General features: G+C 44.6%; 1 long non-coding RNA gene across 2 annotated transcripts; it reads left to right on the top strand.

Moving 5' to 3' along the window:
• Positions 1-17,532: 17,532 nt before the first annotated feature.
• Positions 17,533-25,036, top strand: LOC121555382. Of its 2 annotated transcripts, XR_005997897.1 has the most exons (4): positions 17,533-17,619; positions 17,726-18,019; positions 23,736-23,943; positions 24,463-25,036. It is a non-coding gene; the product is annotated as an uncharacterized LOC121555382 (long non-coding RNA). The 2 variants fall into 2 exon arrangements; XR_005997899.2 differs by lacking the exons at positions 17,533-17,619; positions 17,726-18,019 and adding an exon at positions 22,402-22,589.
• The last annotated feature ends 643 nt before the right edge of the window (positions 25,037-25,679 follow it).

The following is a 25,679-nucleotide window of genomic DNA, read 5'->3' as shown; positions in this document are numbered from 1 at the left end:
CTTTTTACCAAAAAGTTCTATTTTGGTTTCATCTGACCATATGACATTCTCCCAATCCTCTTCTGGATCATCCAAATGCACTCTAGCAAACTTCAGACGGGCCTGGACATGTACTGGCTTAAGCAAGGGGACACGTCTGGCACTGCAGGATTTGAGTCCCTGGCGGCGTAGTGTGTTACTGATGGTAGGCTTTGTTACTTTGGTCCCAGCTCTCTGCAGGTCATTCATTAGGTCCCCCCGTGTGGTTCTGGGATTTTTGCTCACCGTTCTTGTGATCATTTTGACCCCGCGGGGTGAGATCTTGCGTGGAGCCCCAGATCGAGGGAGATTATCAGTGGTCTTGTATGTCTTCCATTTCCTAATAATTGCTCCCACAGTTGATTTCTTCAAACCAAGCTGCTTACCTATTGCAGATTCAGTCTTCCCAGCCTGGTGCAGGTCTACAATGTTGTTTCTGGTGTCCTTTGACAGCTCTTTGGTCTTGGCCATAGTGGAGTTTGGAGTGTGACTGTTTGAGGTTGTGGACAGGTGTATTTTATACTGATAACAAGTTCAAACAGGTGCCATTAATACAGGTAACGAGTGGAGGACAGAGAAGCCTCTTAAAGAAGAAGTTACAGGTCTGTGAGAGCCAGAAATCTTGCTTGTTTGTAGGTGACCAAATACTTATTTTCCACCATAATTTGCAAATAAATTCATTAAAAATCTTACAATGTGATTTTCTGGAGAAAAAAAATCTCAATTTGTCTGTCATAGTTGATGTGTACCTATGATGAAAATTACAGGCCTCTCTCATCTTTTTAAGTGGGAGAACTTGCACAATTGGTGGCTGACTAAATACTTTTTTCCCCCACTGTATACAGCTCTGGAAAAAATTAAGAGACCACTGCAAAAATATACGTTTCTCTGGTTTTACTATTTATAGGTATGTGTTTGGGTGAAATTAACATTTTTGTTTTATTCTATAAACTACTGACAACATTTCTCCCAAATTCCAAATAAAAATATTGTCATTTAGAGCATTTATTTGCAGAAAATTACAACTGGTCAAAATAACAAAAAAGATGCAGTGTTTTCAGACCTCGAATAATGCAAAGAAAATAAGTTCATGTTCATTTTTAAACAACACAATACTAATGTTACAATTAAGGAAGAGTTCAGAAATCAATATTTGGTGGAATAACCCTGATTTTCAATCACAGCTTTCATGCGTCTTGGCATGCTCTCCACCAGTCTTTCACATTGATGTTGGGTGACTTTATGCCACTCCTGGCGCAAAAATCCACGCAGCTCGGCTTTGTTTGATGGCTTGTGACCATCCATCTTCCTCTTGATCACATTCCAGAAGTTTTCAATGGGATTCAGGTCTGGAGATTGGGCTGGCCATGACAGGGTCTTGATCTGGTGGTCCTCCATCCACACCTTGATTGACCTGGCTGTGTGGCATGGTGCATTGTCCTGCTGGAAAAACCAATCCTCAGAGTTGGGGAACAATGTCAAAGCAAAAGGAAGCAAGTTTTCTTCCAGGACAACCTTGTACGTGGCTTGATTCATGCATCCTTCACAAAGACAAATCTGCCCGATTTCAGCCTTGCTGAAGCACCCCCAGATCATCACCGATCCTCCACCAAATTTCACAGTGGGTGCGAGACACTGTGGCATGTAGGCCTCTCTAGGTCTCCGTCTAACCATTAGATGACCAGGTGTTGGGCAAAGCTGAAAATTGGACTCATCAGAGAAGATGACCTTACTCCAGTCCTCTACGGCCCAATCCTAATGGTCTTTTGCAAACCTCAGCCTGGCTCTTCTTTGCTTCTCATTGATGAAGGGCTTTTTTTCTAGCTTTGCACGACTTCAGCCCTGCCCCTAGGAGCCTGTTTCAAACCGTCCTCGCCGTGCACTTCCCCCCAGCTGCCATTTGCCATTCTTAATGTAGGTCACTTGATGTCATCCTACTGTTGTTGAGTGACATTCGAATGAGTTGGCGGTCATCCCGGTCAGTAGAGAGTCGTTTTCACCCTCTGCCGGTCTGTAGCTTTGTTGTGCCCAATGTCTGCTGCTTGACCTTGTTCTTATGAACCGCCGTCTTTGACATTTTAAGGATGGAAGCAACCTAACGCTCACTGTATCCCTCTGCCAGTAAAGCCAGAATTGAACCCTTCTTTTCCTCACTCAAAACTTTCCTTTACAACTCTTTTGGCATGGTCAATAGTTATTTTTTGATTAATATTACTTTTGAGGTACTATTAGCACTGTTTTTGCCATCCAGCTGGTCCTATTGCAAGAGGATAGTGATGACCACAGCAGGGGATTTTATACTTTTCCTCGTTAAATAAGATTTGGTTCATGTGATCACCTAATCAGTACCTAATTCAGTAGAATGAGGTGTGCCTGTGTTGGAATTCAACAGACACTTGAATGGAATGGCTGTCATACATGTAGAGATGCTGATGAATTTTTTCCAGAGCTGTATATATCTATATATGTGCAGTGAAATGTCTTGTTTTACAGGATTAGCCATAGTTCGACACAATCACCTGGAACAAATTTGGGTTAAGTCAATCAATTAATTACATTGATTTATAAATCCCTTTTTGCATCAGCTGATGTCACAAAGTGCTTATACAGAAACTCAGCCTAAAACCCCAAAGAGCAAGCAATGCAGATGTAGAAGCACGGTGGCTAGGTGCCTTGCTCAAGGGCACATCAACAGATTTTCTTCACCTTGTCGGCTTGGGTATTCGAAAAAGCGGCCTTTCAGTTACTGGCCCAACGCTCTAACCGCTAGGCTACATAAAATAAAAAAACCTCTGCTGACCTCTGTAGTCAGCCTGAGCCTCTGATGGACTACTAGGCAAGCATCCCAAATGGCACCCTCTGGTCAAAAGTAATACACTATAAAGGGAGTAGGATGCCATTTGGGACGAATGCCTGGAGTAATACATATAGGGCCACCACAGGTTTTTATGGGGAATGGAGTACTTTATCTGGTAAATGGATACTGCTAGTAGTCCTAGATAGCAACACCACAGGTTTTAGTGGGGAATGGAGTACTTTATCTGGTAAATGGATACTGCTAGTAGTCCTAGATAGCAACACCACAGGTTTTTATGGGGAATGGAGTACTTTATCTGGTAAATGGATACTGCTAGTAGTCCTAGATAGCAACAACACAGGTTTTTATGGGGAATGGAGTACTTTATCTGGTAAATGGATACTGCTAGTAGTCCTAGATAGCAACACCACAACTATTAGCAACTGTGGATAGTTGTTTCATGCTTGAGAGTACCTGTAATTACGCCAGCTAGCTGCCTACCATTCAGCTGTTTTTCTAACCTCATTGTCTGAAGCGTTAACGTTAGGTAGTTAGTAGCTACTGTGCTCGAAATGTAGCTAGCTTGTTGCTACCTGGATAGCTACTAAACAATAGCTGGAACGACCTAGCGAACAGACGTGAACTGGCTGAGTCGATTCAGTGGCTAGCTTTGCACTTGGCTAGCTAACAGTAGCTGCTAGGGGTAAGTTATAACCTACATTTGTGTTTTGTTTTTACATACTGGTAACCAGAGTCGTTCAAGGGAATTCGGGACATGGGTGACTAGTTAACATTAGCTTGGCTCTCTCTGTGTGTTCGTGCCGTGGGAGGAGGTTTTTTTTTGTTGGCAGAAAGCAATGGCTAGCTAGTATGCTAACTATACTAGCTAACTAACTGGCTGAATAAGTTGACGACGGACTCGCTCAAGCTGTCGGGACTAACCCATAACGTTAGACACGGACACGAATGATGTGCTTGGCGTGTTGAAACACTGGTGGTTTGTTGTGGCCGAGTATTGGTGCTAAACCGTGTTGTTGGAGGCTGGCATGCTAGTTGGCTGTGGCATCATAGGATTCAGTGCCCTGGACGTAAGTGAGGGAGGCCCCGCTCTCTCGCTTTCCCAGATGTTTAGTTCATTTCATTCCGATCTCCTTTGCATTATTGTAGCCATTTTCTGTAGCCTGTCAACTATGCCTCTGTCTATCCCTGTTCTCTCCTCTCCGCACAGGCTATACAAACACCTCACACCTGTGTGGCTGCTGCTACTCTAACCTGGTGGTCCCTGCGTGCACGACCCACGTGGAGTTCCAGGTCTCCGGCAGCCTCTGGAACTGCCGTTCTGCGGCCAACAAGGCAGAGTTCATCTCAGCCTATGCTACCCTCCAGTCCCTCGACTTCTTGACGCTGACGGAAACATGGATTACCACTGAAAACACTGCTACTCCTACTGCTCTCTCCTCGTCTGACCATGTGTTCTCGCATACCCCGAGAGCATCTGGTCAGCGGGGTGGTGGCACAGGAATCCTCATCTCTCCCAAGTGGACATTCTCTCTTTCTCCCCTGACCCATCTGTCTATCTCCTCATTTGAATTCCATGCTGTCACAGTCACTAGCCCATTCAAGCTTAACATCCTTATCATTTATCGCCCTCCAGGTTCCCTTGGAGAGTTCATCAATGAGCTTGACGCTTTGATAAGTTCCTTTCCTGAGGATGGCTCACCACTCACAGTTCTGGGTGACTTTAACCTCCCTACGTCTACCTTTGACTAATTTCTCTCTGCCTCCTTCTTTCCACTCCTCTCCTCTTTTGACCTCACCCTCTCACCGTCCCCCACTACTCACAAGGCAGGCAATACGCTTGACCTCATCTTTACTAGATGCTGTTTTTCTACTAATCTCACTGCAACTCCCCTCCAAGTCTCCGACCACTACTTTGTATCCTTTTCTCTCTCGCTCTCCTCCAACACTACTCACTCTGCCCCTACTCAGATGGTAATGCGCCGTCCCAACCTTCGCTCTCTCTCTCCCGCTACTCTCTCCTCTTCCATCCTATCATCTCTTCCCTCTGCTCAATCCTTCTCCCTCCAATCTCCTGATTCTGCCTCCTCAACCCTCCTCTCCTCCCTTTCTGCATCCTTTGACTCTCTATGTCCCCTATCCTCCCGGCCGGCTCGGTCCTCCCCTCCTGCTCCGGGCAGCCGAGCGGAAATGGAGGAAAACTAGACTCCCTGCGGACCTGGCATCTTTTCACTCCCTCCTCTCTACATTTTCTTCCTCTGTTTCTGCTGCTAAAGCCACTTTCTACCACTCTAAATTCCAAGCATCTGCCTCTAACCATAGGAAGCTCTTTGCCACCTTCTCCTCCCTGCTGAATCCTCCTCCCCCTCCTCCCTCTCTGTGGATGACTTTGTCAACCATTTTGAAAAGAAGGTTGACGACATCCGATCCTCGTTTGTTAAGTCAAATGACACTGCTGGTCCTGCTCACACTGCCCTACCCTATGCTTTGACTTCTTTCTCCCCTCTCTCTCCAGATGAAATCTTGCGACTTGTGACGGCCGGCCGCCCAACAACCTGCCCGCTTGACCCTATCCCCTCCTCTCTTCTCCAGACCATTTCCGGAGACCTTCTCCCTTACCTCACCTCGCTCATCAACTCATCCTTGACCGCTGGTTATGTCCCTTCCGTCTTCAAGAGAGCGAGTTGCCCCTCTTCTCAAAAAACCTACACTCGATCCCTCCGATGTCAACAACTACAGACCAGTATCCCTTCTTTCTTTTCTCTCCAAAACTTTTGAGCGTGCCGTCTTTAGCCAACTCTCTTGCAATCTCTCGCAGAATGACATTCTTGATCCAAACCAGTCAGGTTTCAAGACTGGTCATTCAATTGAGACTACTCTTCTCTGTGTCACGGAGGCTCTCCGCACTGCTAAAGCTAACTCTCTCTCCTCTGCTCTTGTCCTTCTAGACCTGTCTGCTGCCTTTGATACTGTGAACCATCAGATCCTCCTCTCCACCCTCTCCGAGTTGGGCATCTCCGGCGCGGCTCACTCTTGGACTGTGTCCTACCTGACAGGTCGCTCCTACCAAGTGGCGTGGCGAGAATCTGTCTCCGCACCATGTGCTCTCACCACTGGTCTCCCCCAGGGCTCAGTTCTAGGCCCTCTCCTATTCTCGCTATACACCAAGTCACTTGGCTCTGTCATATCCTCACATGGCCTCTCCTATCATTGCTACGCAGACGACACACAACTAATCTTCTCCTTTCCCCCTTCTGATAACCAGGTGGCGAATCGCATCTCTGCATGTCTGGCAGACATATCAGTGTGTATGACGGATCACCACCTCAAGCTGAACCTCGGCAAGACGGAGCTGCTCTTCCTCCCGGGGAAGGACTGCCCGTTCCATGATCTCGCCGTCACAGTTGACAACTCCGTTGTGTCCTCCTCCCAGAGTGCAAAGAGCCTTGGCGTGACCCTGGACAACACCCTGTCGTTCTCCGCTAACATCAAGGCGGTGACCCAATCCTGTAGGTTCATGCTCTACAACATACGGAGAGTACGACCCTGCCTTACACAGGAAGGGGCACAGGTCCTAATCCAGGCATTTGTCATCTCACGTCTGGATTACTGCAACTCGCTGTTGGCTGGGCTCCCTGTCTGTGCCATTAAACCCCTACAACTCATCCAGAATGCCACAGCCCATCTGGTGTTCAACCTTCCCAAGTTCTCTCACGTCACCCCACTCCTCTGCACACTCCACTGGCTTCCAGTTGAAGCTCGCATCTGCTACAAGACCATGGTGCTTGCCTACGGAGCTGTGAGGGGAACGGCAACGCCGTACCTTCAGGCTCTGATCAGTCCCTACACCCAAACGAGGGCATTGCATTCATCCACCTCTGGCCTGCTGGCCCCCCTACCTCTGCAGAAGCACAGTTCCCGCTCAGCCCAGTCAAAACTGTTCGCTGCTCTGGCACCCCAATGGTGGAACAAGCTCCCTCACGACGCCAGGACAGCGGAGTCACTCACCACCTTCCGGAGACACTTGAAACCCCACCTCTTTAAGGAATACCTGGGATAGGATAAAGTAATCCTTCTACCCCCTTGCCCCCCCAATTTTTTTTTTTTTAAATAAATAAATAAACATATTGTAAAGTGGTTATCCCACTGGCTACAAAATATGGTCCATCAGCTACTAGATGTATTTTTTAATTCACAGTGCTCTGGATTTAAATATGTAAGCAATTAGGCATGAGGGAGTGTGGTATTGTCACGACTTCCTCCGAAGCTGCCTCCTCTCCTTGTTCGGGCGTGCTTCGGCGTTCATCGTCACCGGCCTTCTAGCCACTGCCGCTCCTCATCTCATCATTCCATTTGTTTTGTCTTGTTTATTACACACACACCTGGTTCATATTCCCTCATTAGTACCTGTGTAAGTGTTCTCTCTGACCCCTTGTCTTTGTGTGTGATTGTTTATTGTGGAGGATAGAGAAGCTCGGTGGAGCTCCGTGTATTTTGTATCGCCGGGATATTTCCCTGTGTGCCTTGTATTTTCCGGTGCGCCTGTTTTGCGCACTGCAATGTTTTGACGCAATACTGCGTAACTCTGTGTTCCAGAATAAATCCTGTTATTCTGTGATTTACCCTCCTGTGCCTGACTCCTTCGAAATCACCTCATCACAGGTATATGGCCAATATACCACGACTAAGGGCTGTTCTTATGTGCGACGCAACTCGGAGTGCCTGGATACAGACCTTAGCCGAGGTATATTGGCCATATACCACAAATGCGGTGCCTTATTGCTATTATAAACTGGTTACCAACGTAATTAGAGCAGTAAAAATAAATGTTATGTCATACCCGTGTTACCCGTGGTATATATACCACGACTATCAGCCAATCTGCATTCAAGGCTCAGACCACCCAGTTTATAATTATATACAGTACCAGTCAAAAGTTTGGACACACCTACTCATTAAATGGTTTTTCTTTATTTTTACTATTTTCTACATTGTAGAATAATAGTGAAGACATACAAATTATGAAATAACACATATGGAATCATGTAGTAACCCAAAAAAGTGTTAAACAAATAAAAATATATTTTATATTTGAGATTCTTCAAATAGCCACCCTGCCTTGATGACAGCTTTGCACACTCTTGGCATTCTCTCAACCAGCTTCATGAGGAAGTTACCTGGAATGCATTTCAATTAACAGGTGTGCCTTGTTAAAAGTTAATTTGTGGAATTTCATTCCTTCTTAATGCATTGGATCCAATCAGTTGTGTTGTGACAAGGTAGGGGTGGTATACAGAAGATAGCCCTATTTGGTAAAGTCCATATTATGGCTTTCATTAAAAGCGGAGTGGAATCTCGGGTGCCAAAAGGAAATCTCACAGGCACACTGGCCGTCACAAGAGACTAATGTGAGTGTGTGACACAATGGTCCTTTTTCAAAGCCTTTCTACTTGACTAGTTCATCTATGAGTCACTACACGACTGATAGATGGCCATGCTCACCAACAACACTCTGTAAACAACATTGCCTCACGACATAAAAAAACGAGTTCAACTAAAGCATGAAAGTGCGATATTATTCCACAAAATCTAAAAGAAGAAGAAACATGAAATGATAAACAAAATCTAGAGGACGTTCGACTAAGCATGAAAATAGATACAATCCAAATTTAGAAGGATAAGACTAAGAAACACATCATAATAAACCTGATATTGATGCTGTTCCACTGAGCATGAAAGATATGTACTAGTCCACAAAAACAACATCTAGGAACATGATATTGTAAACTACAACACCAGTTGAGGTTTAGCTGAGCATGAAAGTAGATTTGCTGCTGCAATATTCCACAAAATCTCATCTGTTTTGTTGCTGTCTTGTTGCCGGGGACTAGTCTAGACCCATGGGGCGGCGCACAATTGGCCCAGCATCGTCCAGGGTAGGGGAGGGAATGGCCGGCAGGGATGTAGCTCAGTTGGTAGAGCATGGCGTTTGCAACGCCAGGGTTGTGGGTTCGCTTCCCACGGGGGGCCAGTATGAAAAATAAAAAAATAATGTATGCACTCACTAACTGTAAGTCGCTCTGGATAAGAGCGTCTGCTAAATGACTAAAATGTAAATGTAGTCTGCTGTTGCCGTGTGACTGACAACTCTCATTAGTGCTCATGTAGTTAATGAGAGGAAATCACAGTGTGTGTGTGTGTGTTGTGTGTGTGGGTGTGGGTGTGTTTCATCAGTGCTGATCTGTTTAATGAGGGGGAATGACACTGTGCATCGTCAACGCGGTACAGATACTAGCAGACAGCTGATATTTTATACCTCATTAACAGCAGATGCTTCAGAGGGAACCATTGATCTCCATGTCAACACACATTACCCAGTCAATCCCACATATCGACACACACACAAACAAACAGACAGAACACACACACACATACACACTCATGCACACACACACACACACACAAACAAGTCAATCCCACACATCGAACGGCTCAGTACATGGCAAACCAATCACACACACACACGCACACAAGTAAATCCCACACATCGAATGGCTCACTGCATGGCAAACCAATCACAATCCCCTGTACACACACACAACTTTGTGTCTCCGTCCGAAACGGCCAATAGGGCTCTGGTCAAAAGTAGTGCACTATATAGGGAATAGGGTGCCATTTGGGATGCAGGCTGTGATATTGCAGTAGAAACACACTGTGAGCTGGTTGTCATGGGTCTAAAGCACCCCTTGATGATATGGCGCTGGGGACGGATCCAGTCTGGACTGTCATGTCATCACTTTGAGCACTAAATGAAGGTGTTACAGCAATGGTATCAGGGAACATCAGTCATCATAACACCATGGGATGTGTCCCAAATGGCACCCTATTACCTACATAGTGCACTACTTTTGACCAGAGCCCTATGGGCCCTGGTCAAAAGTAGTGCACTATATAGGGAATAGGGTGCCATTTGGAACACATCCCTTGTCACTCCCCACTCCTTGTCTGGTCTTAATTATCTTCAACATATCAAGGACCTGAAGGAATCACTGTCACTCTGTCTCTCCAGCAGCCTTCATACCATATTGACTGTCACTCTGTCTCTCCAGCAGCCTTCATAACATCTTGATTGTCACTCTGTCTCTCCAGCAGCCTTCATAACATCTTGACTGTCACTCTGTCTCTCCAGCAGCCTTCATAACATCTTGACTGTCACTCTGTCTCTGTAGCACCCTTCATATCATCTTGACTGTCACTCTGTCTCTCCAGCAGCCTTCATAACATCTTGACTATCACTCTGTCTCTGTAGAAACCTTCATAACATCTTGACTGTCACTTTGTCTCTCCAGCAGCCTTCATATCATCTTGACTGTCACTCTGTCTCTCCAGCAGCCTTCATAACATATTGACTATCACTCTGTCTCTGTAGCAACCTTCATAACATCTTGACTGTCACTTTGTCTCTCCAGCAGCCTTCATATCATCTTGACTATCACTCTGTCTCTCCAGCACCCTTCATACCATATGGACTGTCACTGTCTCTGTAGCACCCTTCATAACATATTTACTGTCACTCTGTCTCTCCAGCAGCCTTCATAACATCTCCATTAGTTGACAGTTATTAAAGTTGTTCAATGCCTCAAACCCAATTTGATAAAATGCTAGAATTTATTGGACATGTTTTCTATAAGGGGCGTTCCAGGGGAGATAGGCCCAAAGATAATTATGATGTTTTGGATCTTCCTGAAAAGAAATCCAAAAGAAAAAATACTTTGGGGGAAGGTTGTTTGGCAAAGCTTTGACATCTGTATCCAAAATAATTATTGAGAAATATTTAAAGTTGGAAAATGTGTGACAATTTGTGACATCCTTTCAATGGATTTCATGTCAGGAAGATGCAAAACATAATAATGATATTTTGTCCCATCTTGCGCATAAGCCATTATCCACGTACAGTAGTTCAGCCAGACTACTTTAGCGATGATATCCCCAACAAAATATACAGTGCCTTCGGAAAGTATTCAGACCCCTTGACTTTTTCCACATTTTGTTACGTTACAGCCTTATTCTAAAATGGATTAAATAAATACAAATCCTCAGCAATCTACACACAGAGCCCCATAATGACAAAGTAAAAACAGGTTGTTTTCCAAAGGCACATTACAAAGGCCCTCTCAGAGCCCTGAGTGAAGTGTATGTAGAGGAAAGAGCACCAAGGTATTGTACACAGTATCTCTTTATGCTATGATGATGTCCTATCCAGAAATATGGAAATACATACAGAAAGGATGTTTCATAGACCACACTAAACTATGTCGAGGGTATTGTACAGGGAGCACCGTGGTATTGTACAGGGAGCACCATGATATTGTACAGGGAGCACCATGATATTGCACAGGGAGCACCATGATATTGTACAGGGAGCACCATGATATTGTACAGGGAGCACTATGGTATTGTACAGGGAGCACCATGGTATTACACAGGGAGCACCATGGTATTGCACATGGAGCACCATGGTATTGTACAGGGAGCACCATGGTATTGTACAGGGAGCACCATGGTATTGTACAGGGAGCACCATGGTATTGTACAGGGAGCACTATGGTATTGTACAGGGAGCACCATGGTATTGTACACCGTACCCAATATCTCTCTATTGTGCAGTGAAATGTACAGAGAGATTTATGTGTGAGTTTAAAGGGGGTCTAGGCCATCAGTCCATTACCTTGAAGAGTTGAACAACAAAGCTGTGTTTCAACCAGGAGAAGTCATGGACACATCTGCCATGAAAGACTCACATTGAGCTGCCATTCACCTACTGCATACTGTAACTATCCACTGAGCTATCATTCACCTGAATACTGTAACTGTCCACTGAGCTATCATTCACCTGAATACTGTAACTGTCCACTGAGCTATCATTCACCTACTGCATACTGTAACTGTCCACTGAACTATCATTCACCTGCATACTGTAACTGTCCACTGAGCTACCATTCACCTGAATACTGTAACTGTCCACTGAGCTATCATTCACCTACTGCATACTGTAACTGTCCACTGAGCTACCATTCACCTGAATACTGTAACTGTCCACTGAGCTACCATTCACCTGAATACTGTAACTGTCCACTGAGCTATCATTCACCTGAATACTGTAACTGTCCACTGAGCTACCATTCACCTGAATACTGTAACCGTCCACTGAACTACCATTCACCTGAATACTGTAACTGTCCACTGAGCTACCATTCACCTGAATACTGCAACCGTCCACTGAACTACCATTCACCTGCATACTGTAACCGTCCACTGAGCTACCATTCACCTGCATACTGCAACCGTCCACTGAACTACCATTCACCTGCATACTGTAACCGTCCACTGAGCTACCATTCACCTGCATACTGTAACTGTCCACTCAGCTGCCATTCACCTACCGAGCTGTTGTCCTCCTATTCACCCTACACTGTAGAATATCTACCTTTTGTATTCATATTGACTGTGGACTGCACTGTATAATGTGCAGCACTTAGTACTGAAAGAACATTTGGAATTCTTATTCTTGTGAAAAATGTTCTCAACAATACCCCTCCTCTTCCTGCTTCTCCTGCTCCTCCTCCTCCTCCTCCTCATCTTCCTCCTCCTCCTCCTCCTCCTCTACCTCCTGCCTGCCTATTAACCCCCCGTCCGTCCGTCCGTCCGTCCGTCCCAGCCAATTGAAAAGAGTGATGGAGATACATGTGGTGCTGAAGCACAGCCCTTAGGGAATGGAGGGATGACAGAGGGTGAAATACGAGTGTTTTGCCAATCCAGATGAAATGCTGGAGTGGTCTGATCCTTCTTTTCTTCCTCAGTACCCTGCCTGCCTGCCTGCCTGGCTGGCTGCCTGGCTGGCTGCCTGGCTGCCTGCCTGCCTGCCTGCCTGCCTGCCTGCCTGGCTGCCTGCCTTCCGTATATCAACCTGCTCTGCCATATCCCCCAGCGTCAGCCTCACTAAATCTCACAGCGTTTTTACTGGTTAAACTGTTATTCATTGTCTTCTGCCAGAGCCCCGGCCAGGGAGAAGCCCTCAAGCCCCAAGACAGCGTGTGATACATTTTGTGGACATATGGCGTCTTTCAATCGACCGACAGTGAGTGGCAGATTTTAGGTGTGGGTGAGGATATTGGAGCAGAGTTGGGGGTGTGAGGCTTGGGCTCAACTTTCTGAACACTGCTCTTCTCTGTTCAATTAAAAGTCTCTGGTTACTTGTACTCTTGTATGAGAATCAAAGACTGATCAATTAATTTGTTTGTGTGAATGTGTGAGTATGTGTGTGTGTTTGCAAGAATGTATGTGTGTGAATGTGTGATTATGTGTGTGAGTATGTGTGTGTGTGTGTGTGTGTGTGTGTGTGTGTGTGTGTGTGTGTGTGTGTGTGTGAATGTGTGTGTGTGTGTGTGTGTGTGAATGTGTGTGTGTCTGTGTGTGTGTGTGTGTGTGTGTGTGTGTGTGCACTACAGTGTGTGATAAGAGAGAAGGTAGCGGCAGGTAGCTTAGTGGGTAAGAGCGTTGTGCCAGTAACCGAAAGGTCGCTGGTTCTAATCCCCGAGCCGACTAGGTGAAAAAAAAATCTGTCGATGTGCCCTTAAGCAAGGCACTTAACCCTAATTGCTCCTGTAAGTCGCTCTGGATAAGAGCGTCTGCTAAATGACTTAAATGTAAATGTTAAATGTAAATGTAATCTAATCTGGTAAGGAAACACATTTCAGACCCTGCTCTAAAGGGCTGACAGGAAACTACTCTAATCTAGACACTCTAAAACACACACAAATAAACCAGACTACAGCAATACACAACCAGGCTACAGCAATACACACAACCAGGCTAGAAACAAATAACCATGTGCTTGTGTGTGTATGCTCGTAAGAATGAAAGAATGTGTGTGTGTGTGTGTGTGTGTGTGAGAGAGAGAGAAAGAGAGATAATCCAGTAATTATGAGCTCTTAATTCAGTTACCCAGACCGACAGACATGTGAAGGTCAGGGGACTTAATTCCCGTTACCCAGACCGACAGACATGTGAAGGTCAGGGGTCTTAATTCCCGTTACCCAGACCGACAGAAACTTGAAGGTCAGGGGTTGACTACTGCTTTCCATTAGCCAGATGACACTTATCCCCCATATCAACTAATGACCTTCAATTAGCCTAATATCAGCCTCACATACCCAACCAGTCCAGCTACATGTGTACTCTGTAGGCATACAAGGTGGTACCATGATATGCACCCATTCCCAGACATTAGGCCTAGGCTATTATCTATATCAATTTATTAGGATATGACAAATGTAAACATTTTCTTAATGTTTAAACAGCCATTTTTTATGGTTTAAACATTTAAACGATAGTAAAAAATAATCAAATGACATGTGAATTCACAATGCAGATATGGTCCTGGGTATGACCACTAGGGGGTAATGCAGTTCAATCTACCTCAGTCCTGGCTACCTACCAGACGGCTCTCACCTTACTGCTGTCCCCCACCCACTCAGCAACGAGGGTAGTTAATGTGGTTTTTAGGTTCTCTGCTGTGTGCCACTCCTGCATGTTCTCAGTGGTAAGTACATGTGACTTTATGTCCCACCGCTCATCAATGTGATGGCTCGTTGCAGTGATGTATGACAGCGTGTTCATAAACGTCCAACAATCTGTTTCTAATAATAATAATAATAATATGCCATTTAGCAGACGCTTTCATCCAAAGCGACTTACAGTCATGCGTGCATACATTTTTGTGTATGGGTGGTCCCGGGGATCGAACCCACTACCTTGGCGTTACAAGCGCCATGCTCTACCAGCTGAGCTACAGAGGACCGCAATGCTAATTGGATTATACATTTACATTTTAGTCATTTAGCAGATGCTCTTATCCAGAGTGACTTACAGTTAGTGAGTGCATACAGTTTTCATACTGCCCCCCGTGGGAATCAAACCTACAACCCTGGCGTTGGAAGCACCATGCTCTACCAACTGAGCTACAGGTCCCACGTATGGTGTTTGAGAGCTCGCGCTTTGTACTTCCAGAGCCATCATTATCAATACCAGCTGCATCTGGTATTTGTTTAGTTAAATGTTTCCTTCTTTATAGTGATGTTGGTGTTCTGTGATAACTGCACTGTGACTTTAATTTGGTGAAAAAATAGAAAATAGTTTTTAGGTTAACGATCCCAATTTAGTTTAAATGTTCAAACCCCTAGTATGGTGGTAGAATGCTACGCTCCCTTTTCCATACATCCAACAGCCAACCAGTAGTCATGTCCTACTATAGGCATCCAAGGTATAACCCATATCATGTATTACCCACAGCCAACCAGTAGTCATGTCCTACTATAGGCATCCAAGGTATAACCCATATCATGTATTACCCACAGCCAACCAGTAGTCATGTCCTACTATAGGCATCCAAGGTATAACCCATATAATTTATTACCCACAGCCAACCAGTAGTCATGTCCTACTATAGGCATCCAAGGTATAACCCATATAATTTATTACCCACAGCCAACCAGTACTCCTACGTCTGTACTCTGTAGGTATCCAAGGTGATGCTATGCTACTTTTTGCATACCATTCATATACATTATAACCCATATCAATTCAGTACCTACAATAAGTCTGATAGCATTTTCCCATAGCCAACCCGTATGCCTATGTGTGTAGTCTGAAGGCATCCAAGATGGTAAAATGGTATGTTCCCATTCCCCAGATATTCCTATACATGATCACCCATATCGATTTAGTACCTACAATTAACTTGCCAACTAGTGCCAACTGCAATAGTCAAGTCTATAGACATCCAAAGTCCTAACAATACAGCCTCCTATAGAACACCCAGCCTCCTATAGAACACCCCGCCTCCTATAGAACACCCAGCCTCCTATAGAACACCCCGCCTCCTATAGAACACCCAGCCTCCTATAGAACACCCCGCCTCCTATAGAACACCCTGCCTCCTATAGAACACCCAGCCTCCTATAGAACACCCCGCCTCCTATAGAACATCCAGCCTCCTATAGAACACCCAGCCTCCTATAGAACACCCAGCCTCCTATAGAACACCCCGCCTCCTATAGAACACCCAGCCTCCTATAGAACACCCCGCCTCCTATAGAACACCCAGCCTCCTATAGAACACCCCGCCTCCTATAGAACACCCAGCCTCCTATAGAACACCCAGCCTCCTATAGAACACCCAGCCACCAATAGAACTCCCCGCCTCCTATAGAACACCCAGCCTCCATACATATCAGTGCTATTCTTTGTTCCCATGCTGGAATTCCAGAACATTCTGTGAACTTTTGGTTCTGACTAACAACCAGATTGTAGGAATTCAATAGTTGTGGGATGAAACTGCAATGTCAGTTGGGCTTGTAGTTGTATGGGAGTGTGCTCTGTGTGTTAGAAGGAGAAGAGGAAGATAGGAGGAGTAGGAAGAGGGGGAGGGGGAGAAGGAGGAGGGAGAGGAGGAGGAGGGGGAAGAGGAGGAGGGAGAGGAGGAGGAGGAGGAGGGGGAGGGAGAGGAGAAGGAGAAGACTTGATGACAAGTAGCACAGGGTACAAGAAGAGACCAAAGGTGCACTGTACTGATACAGGCATTGAAGAGACCACACCCACTCAGAGTGATGTCATAAACTATGTTCTTATAAGGGAGGCACATGATTAGCTGATAAATTATAAGGATGGGAATCACTCCAGTAATGTGCTTTAATTTTCCTGGAATGTGTCCCCGCCTTTATTTAATAAGCGATCATATAAGAATGATTGCACAACATTTATTGTCCAAGACATTGTTCACACAGTGTAAATCTATACATGTAACATACATTGTTCACACAGTGTAAATCTATACATGTAACAGACATTGTTCACACAGTGTAAATCTACACATGTAACAGACATTGTTCACACAGTGTAAATCTACACATGTAACAGGGCAGTTCACAATAGGGAATGATTTCATACGTTACATTTCTATTTTAACCAACGTAACCTTTCACACTACTGAACATACCGCAGGCCTCGTCGGGACATGAGGAGAGACCTCACTGGTGTAGAGAGAGGGGTGGTTTTGTGATCAACAAAGACTGGGTCTGTTTGTTGAACACTGACGTTGTTTTGACGTTCGTTTTCATTCTTAGAAACCAAGGGCTCCAAATTGCTCATCCAATGGGTTAGTCAGGCCTTTTAAATCTCCTCTACTAGTCCTCTCTTTTGCCGTTGAGCATGGGGACGGGGTTAGTCAGACCTGGCTCCTGTTCATTAGAGCACACAATGGAAAATATCTCAATGTTTAGCAATGAAAACAAATATACCAAGTCCATGTGTGCCCTGTTTCAGTCTGTTTTGTGCCTAATGAACACAATCGCAATGATGACTGACCCCCTTCTCCTAGTCAGTGTAATAACAGTTAGTCATGGGACTCTGATATATACAGTGTCAGCCTTACAGTATGGAGTTCTTATCAGTTAGGTTGACTCTGTGGAGGGGAGCCTTAACAGACATTCCACTAGGTCAAAGTGTGACATGCTGTTATCATCACGGAGCAGCTAATTCAATGATATAAACAGAAGCAGATACATAAGCAAACAAGAGGTCAGAACTTTGAACTACTAACTCAAGTTATGTAGTCGAGCTAATTTCCAAGAAAGCATGGTGTAGCCAGCAGAAGAGAAGGAAGTCGCCTGGGGTTGAAAAAGTCATCTGACCAAGTGTCTTGGAACTGCAGCTCAGTGCACATTGGGGTATTATTTGTAATAACTTTGGACTGAAAAACGTTAGTATCTTTTTTCCAACTAAAGTTAGTGACTATTTCTCTCTCTATCTGTCTCTGTCTGTGTATCTGTGAAGGCTGACCAATGGGGTTGCTTTCCTCCAAGCTGTGCAATCCCTGTCCACAATGTGCGGAGTCCTGCCAGGTGGCTGCAGGGTCCGGGGGGAGCTGCCTGTGTGAGTGTCACCGCTGGGAGTACTGTCCTGACCGCTGCTGTGACCTGACCTGCCAGGTGTGTCTGGATGGCTGCTTCACCTGCTGCTCAGGAGACTGCAGCTACACTTTCTTTACTCTCTGCCTCGGCCTCGTACAGAACTGCACCGCCGTCTTCAAAACAGACCAACCGAAGACCTCAGAGACACAATGTTAATGTGAGTAACAATTCATTCATTTGTTTGTTTGCTTGTTCCTTCCTTCCTTCCTTCATTCATTAATCCGCCCATCCAGTCATTCAAATAATCCATTATCATCAGACATTAAAATATGTGCTTTGTGTTTAAGTTGGCTGCTTGGTATTATGTCTAAGTATTTATTGATAATAAATGGCAGTCTAACTATTTACTAGCTTATTTGCTTCCTATATGGTTTGCGTTGTAGATGGCATGCTGGATTCAGACATGCATGTATCTAAACAGATTCACTAATACTACTACTACTACTATTACAGAGACTAGAACCAGGACCAAACTAATAAACAGCTCTACTAACAGATTCACTACTATAAATCAGGACCAGACTAATGAACAGCTCTGCTGAGCGACTGTAATAGTGCTGATGATCTTTTTTGCATGTATTTATTTTCTACAGTATTTATTTACATGTTGTAAATAAAAATCAATCCTTCTGTTGTTACACCACTATTGCATAAGATGCATACTGGAGAAATTGAGAATTTCTCAGTTCAAGATATATACAGCTCCAGTCAAAAGTTTGGACACACCTACTCATTCCAGGGTTTTTCTTTATATTTACTATTTTTTACATTGTATAATAACAGTGAAGACATCAAAACTATGAAATAACACATGGAATCATGTAGTAACCAAAAAAGTGTTAAACAAATCAAAATATATTTTATATTTGAGATTCTGCAAAGTAGCCATCCTTTGCCTTGATGACAGCTTTGCACACTCTTGGCATTCTCTCAACCAGATTCATGAGGTAATCACCTGGAATGCATTTCAATTAACAGGTGTGCCTTCTTAAAAGTTAATTTGTGGAATTTCTTTACTTCTTAATGCGTTTGAGCCAATCAGTTGTGTTGTGACAAGGTAGGGGGGTATGCAGAAGATAGCCCTATTATGGCAAGAACAGCTCAAATAATCAAAGAGAAACGACAGTCCATCATTACTTTAAGACATGAAGGTCAGTCAATCCGGAAAATGTGAAGAACTTTGAAAGTTTCTTCAAGTGCAGTCGCAAAAACCATCAAGCGCTATGATGAAACTGGCTCTCATGAGGACCGCCACAGGAAAGGAAGACCCAAAGTTACCTCTGCTGCAGAGGATAAGTTCATTAGAGTTACAAGCCTCAGAAATTGCAGCCCAAATAAGTGCTCCACAGAGTTCCAGTAACAAACACATCTCAACATCAACTGTTCAGAGGAGACTGCGTGAATCAGGCCTTCATGGTCGAATTGCTGCAAAGAAACCACTACTAAAGGACACCAAAAAGAAGAAGACTTGTTTGGGCCAAGAAACATGAGCAATGGACATTAGACCGGTGGAAATCTGTTTTTTGGTCGAGTCTAAATTGGAGATTTTTGGTTCCAACCGCTGTGTCTTTGTGAGACGCAGTGTAGGTGAACGGATGATCTCCGCGTGTGTAGTTTCCACCGTGAAGCATGGAGGAGGAGGTGTGATGCTGTGGGGGTGCTTTGCTGGTGACACAGTCTGTGATTTCTTTAGAATTCAAGGCACACTTAACCAGCATGGCTACCACAGCATTCTGCAGCGATACGCCATCCCATCTGGTTTGGGCTTAGTGGGACAGTCATTTGTTTTTCAACAGGACAATGACCCAACACACCTCCAGGCTGTGTAAGGGCTATTTGACCAAGAAGGAGAGTGATGAGTGCTGCATCAGATGACCTGGGCTCCACAGTCCCCCGACCTCAACCCAATTGAGATGGTTTGGGATGAGTTGTACCGCAGAGTGAAGGAAAAGCACCCTTGAATGAGTAGGTGTGTCCAAACTTTTGACTGGTATTATATATATATATATATATAATAGCCAAGATTGTCTTATTTCATTGGCACTTATCATAGAACATTGTTCATAGTGCACAGTACAGCTTCTATGCCCCGTTACTTGGAATGATATCAAATGACTGCTGAATGAATGAAGCTGTCTAACACAGCACATGCTTTGGGATAGTGGTGCAGCGTCAGACCTGGGTTCAAATACTATTTGAAATTATTTCAAATACTTCATCTGTGCCTGATCAAGCCTGTCTGGCTTAATTGACCAATATAATATTCTAAAAATTACAAACCCCACCAATCTGGCACACAGGAGCAAACACTCAAAGATTTGAACAATTTTAAGTAGTATTTGAACCCAGGTCTGAGTAATACGTACCTAACTAAATAATAACCACGTCTAAGAGAGTTTGAGTTCTGTTTCATGTCCTCTAATCTGGGTTAACCCCTACACAATCTGCATGGCCAAGCCTTTGTGATGCTGTGGCTTCACTCCAGATTCATCCATTGTTTACATCCAACTGCATTCCACTGATAAGATACCGTATATGTCACTCAGAGACTGACTACCATAGGGCAGTTGGCAAATAATGAGGGCCTCAAGGAAAACAAAATGGGCCGGTGTGTCAGAAATGCCCGGAAATGCCAGATGTCTGGTCCCAGTCCGTCCCCGATGCCACTGCATTCCAGTGATAGGCCTGCTGTTACTGTATCATATCTGGCCCAGATCCCTCCTCTAAGCCCTGTGATCCCCAAGACACACTGACAATAATGACTAAAACCTTGTCGCTTCCTGGTATTCATGCATCAACAGCAGCCAGTCACGGATGACCAAGTTAGCGGTGCGGCTAGCACATTGTACTGTAGCTCAGCCAGCTAGCGAGACAATGACACTTCACTAAGAGGCATTCAGAGCAGTGAAACATTCTGAATGCTGCAGATAGACATGTAGCAATAGAGACAGCTGACAGATTCCCTATTCTACATGATACAATTAATATCTGTTCTACACTACAGGAGGCTGAGGGGAGGACAGCTCATAATAATGACTGGAATGGAGTAAATGGAATGGTATGGAAACCATGTGTTTGATGTGTTCGATACAATTCTATTTATTTTCCATTTCAGCCATTACTATGAGCCCATCCTCCCCAATTAAGGTGCTACCAGCCTCCTGTGTTCTACACAATAAATGTATATCTGAACGTGCTAGGACGTTGCACTGTCCCGAACAGACCCCAGGTTTCCATCTCTGCCACTAGGCCCTACCCAAATGACAACCTATTCTCTAGTCTACTTTGGCAGCGTTTACACAGGCAGCCCAATTCTGATCTTTTTTTTCACTAATTGGTCTGATTGTTCAAATCACATCAGATCTTTTTACATCATATCTTTTTTCAGAGCTGATCTGATTGGTCAACAGACCAATTAGTGAGAAAAATAGGTCAGAATTGGGCTGCCTGTGTAAACACAGCCATAGTAGGGAATAGGGTGTAATTTGGGACCAAGCCCTGGTGTAGGAAGTTCCGCCCACTCCAGTGACTGATATTTCCCTCAACCCAATCCTCTTCCTCCCCCAGTTGTGGAGCCTGACCTTAAATACAGTCACCTGAAGACAATCAGTGGTGCCAACTGGCCTTAAATACAGTCACCTGAATGCAAATATTTATAAATGCCAACGTTCCACCTGCAACTAGCCATGGAAGTTTAGAAGACAGCGGTGGCTTTCCAAGTTGGGAATTGAAGAAGCATCGCCAAGTAAAGGTTGGTAGAAAATGTCCTGCTTACCCTTAACTCTACCATCGTATGAACAGCTATCCGCAAGCTGGAACAGCTAGTAATGTTGGACGAGTCATTGATTTATTAGCTACCCCTTTAAAACTGTACTCCATCTCATCCTGTGTCCTTGCTGACACACCACCATGGTAGCCCATATAAACATCCAGCAAACCAACCTTCTACACCAGGGGACGGCAACCCGGTTCCAGCTAGGCACCACACCTGACCAACTGAGTTAATTGATCAGTTCAGTGATTGCCTAAATTAAACACACCTGGTCTTCCAGGTCAGTTGAACCAAAAACAGGAAGTGCCTGCGGCGCACTAGGACCAGGCTTGCCTGCCCCTACCCTACAGCCTGCCTCATTGCAGTGCTGTTCTGCCCTGACCTCTTCTAGACTGTCCTTAGCAGCATGCCTACCAGTTTTTCCACCAGGTGTTCATCAGTGCCACCAGGCCCTCGCAACCTCAGTGACAGCAGCTTATAAACCACTCACTAACCTTGGTGTCAAATGTGAAATCTTTGCTGCTGTGAATCAGTGGTGGCTGGTGGCACTTTAAATGAAGGAGGACGGGCTCATTGTAATGGTATAAAATGGAACAGTATTAAACACATGGTTTTATTCCAGGCATAAATATGAGCTATCCTTCCCTCACCAGCTTCCACTCTGTGAATAAAGCCGGTATGGGTTATTGGGCGGAGCGCTCGGCTGGGACAAAGAGGAAAAACCTGAACACACACCCATCCTGTCTGTCTGGCATCTACCTCTGACGAGAGGTGTTACCTCAGATTCGCTCTGTCTGTGTCGAGAGAAACTTCAGGAAGGATGATTATCCACGCACACCAAGAGTTGCTCAGGGAATGAGATAATATTTAGAAAACAAACTATAGTTTACTTAAAGAGAGAGTTTGACTTTTTTCATTAAAGGAGTGGGAGTCGAACTTGTTGACGCAGTGGAAGGTAAACGTTCAAATAACAATACTATACCATTCTCTTGTTTTAATTTTAGATGCTTAGTTTTTGCTTTAATTAACATAATGATGCTATGCCTCAGCCTCGTACAGTTCTGCACCGCAGTCTTCAAAACACAGACCCATTGTTCATAACAGTAAAGGCTTTTTAATTATATGAAGAGCCTTGGTCCTCCATGTTTTACTAAAGGACACCTTCCCTCTACAAAGATCTGTTGTATCCTAGCAGCGCTTCCCTTCTTTTCTACAAAGTTATCTCCCCACCTATGTTCAAGGCAACAAAATATGTGGTAAAGGTACTTTACAGCTGTGATTTAAACAGTACAGGCAGCCAATCGGGATGTTTAAACCACACAGGCAGCCAATTGGGATGTTTACCCCATTTTTATTAATTAAATTAGAAGGTTCTCTGGTGGCTTCAGCTCCTAATTCCAAAAACAATGCCCTAGTTTTAGATATTAACAAGTCTTTGATGAAAGGACGACTGTGTAGCTAGATCTAGCAGCAAATCAGAACTGCTAATCATAATATTACAATTAAAACGTATCTACCATGGTAAATGTCTCCATCGTACTGTGCCTAATAAGGGTTAGAATAGGGTTAAATTCCAGTGAGGTGAATTCTGTTGATTGTGGTGCTGAGTATGTGGGTGTGTTTCTGGTGTGATTTAGTCCATGCCTTCAGGTATAGGGTCACACCTCCTCTGTCACTAGATGTGGTTTATGCAACGTTCACGTGCTAGTCGGAACACAGAAATTTCCGACATGCTAACTGGTTGTAGTTATACACGTGCTGCGATCAACGAATCAGTAAGTCCGAAATGTCAGAGTTTCCTAGTTCCGACTAGCATGTGAACGCGGCGTAACTCCATGTGTTCAGGTATAGGGTCACACCTCCCTCTGACGTCACTAGACGTGGTTTAGTCCATGTCTTCAGGTATAGGGTCCCTCTGTGATGTCACTAGACACATTATTTTTTTATTGATTTACTGATATATTTATTAACAAATTAATTACCCCCCCTCTCGGCAGTGACCAGGCAGCCGAGACATTGGCTGATTACTATATTGATTGGCGGATTGATGGACTGATTGATATTAACACATTTATGGACACCTTTCCCTCCTCTCTTTCAGAGGTTACCAGACAGCCAGACAGACATGGGCTGCTGCTTCAGTGGGACTGAGGGGGACGGAGAGGGGGACACGAAGCACGGGGGGGACAACGGCTGTAAGACGTGCTGTCTGAAGACCAGAAACTGCCTGATGAGTGGAGAGTGTGGACGGGCTCTACAGATAGCCAACGTCTGTGCCATGTGTGGCATGTGCATCCGCATGTTTGTCTGTAAGTATTTCAGAGATGACAACCTCAGGGAAAATAAGGATACCAAAACACTAGCTCTGTCCCAGTGTACACACTAGCATACTACCTGGCCATGCATTCTGAACGCCAGCTCTGTCCCAGTGTCCATATTAGCATACTACCTGGCCATGCATTCTGAACGCCAGCTCTGTCCCAGTGTCCATATTAGCATACTACCTGGCCATGCATTCTAAAAGGTATGTTAGTATGAACATAGCGACTGTTTTATACTGTATGTTAATGCATCATGTAAGACACAATTAGCAATTTATGTTATGGTATTACTGAGAAAATTGACAAGTTGGCACTAACCAAAGACACATACAATGTTTTATGGCACACTATAACGCATCAATCAACGTGAATTAATAAATATTAAATGTGTTATGTACATTATGTAATCAAGATTCCTAACACAATGAAGAAGTAATCAGTGTATCAGGAACAGAACTCATTGTCCTCCATACGTTCTCTCTCTCTCTCTCACTCTCACTCACACAGAGCTGCGACTCCATGAGGTCAGACCTGCTCTCATTCCCATGGCAGCTGTACAGAGAGCTGTGAACAATCGGACAGGTATGCCACTCTCCCATGGGTGGGTCACCTGGGATCCAGCCAGGTTACAAAAGACAGACACACCCTGGACCTGCCCTGAGCCTTTCACCCAATAGGGACTCAGAATTCTGGATCTGCCCTGTGCCTTACAGCCAATAGACTCAGTACTCTGGAGCCAAGCAGGAAGGAATGTGAAGCGTATCCTGTAACTACTGTCCTTCTGCTATAAGAAATACTTGTTTTCCTTTTCTGTTGTAAAACATTTTGAAACGGTGTGCCCTAATGAACATCACCCTGTACTGCCTCTGTTTATCCAGAGCTCCACAGAGCCCCAGCCAGGGAGAGAACAGGCAGTAGGCTATGCCCAGCAGGCAGTATGTATGCACAAACACGAACACATTGCCACCAAGTAGACTTTTGAGAACTGGAACATCACGCAGGGAGTCTGAGAAACAAATTCATACCGGCGAAGAGACTGTACCACCGGGAACACTCAGATGTGAGGGAAATTATGTTTGTAGTGGAGAGGTGGGGGTGGGGTGGGGTGGGGTGGGGTGGGGGGGAAACCGATACAGGAGATGAGAGAGGCGCTAGAGACAACATTTTTCATGCCAAATTCTCAATAAAACGGTGCTTACAGGATGACACCAGAATGTACCAGGTATAAAATATGCTAATCATTATCATAACATAGTGGTTTGGATCGAAAAGGGCTCCTAGGCTGCGTTCCAAATGGCACCCTATTCTCTTCATAGTGCACTACTTCTGAGAAGAGGATGAAACTACTAGATCAACTGACCATGCTGAAACCAACCTTTATGTCTCTCTCTCTCTCTCCTGTATATACAGTACATCTCTCTCTCTCTCTCTCTCCTGTATATACAGTACATGTCTCTCTCTCTCTCTCTCCTGTATATACAGTACATGTCTCTCTCTCTCTCTCCTGTATATACAGTACATGTCTCTCTCTCTCTCCTGTATATACAGTACATGTCTCTCTCTCTCTCCTGTATATACAGTACATGTCTCTCTCTCTCTCTCTCCTGTATATACAGTACATGTCTCTCTCCTGTATATAAGTGTTGAGTCCGATACAGAACTGTTCCATTCATAGACTGGACCGCTGTACCATGTTGACCTATTCTTCACTGCTGAGGTGAACC

The sequence above is a fragment of the Coregonus clupeaformis genome, chromosome 7 (genome assembly GCF_020615455.1).
Source record: "Coregonus clupeaformis isolate EN_2021a chromosome 7, ASM2061545v1, whole genome shotgun sequence".
Taxonomy (NCBI): Eukaryota; Metazoa; Chordata; class Actinopteri; order Salmoniformes; family Salmonidae; genus Coregonus; species Coregonus clupeaformis.
The sequence above is the reverse complement of the archived record's forward strand: the minus strand, read 5'-3'. Positions and strand labels throughout refer to the sequence as shown.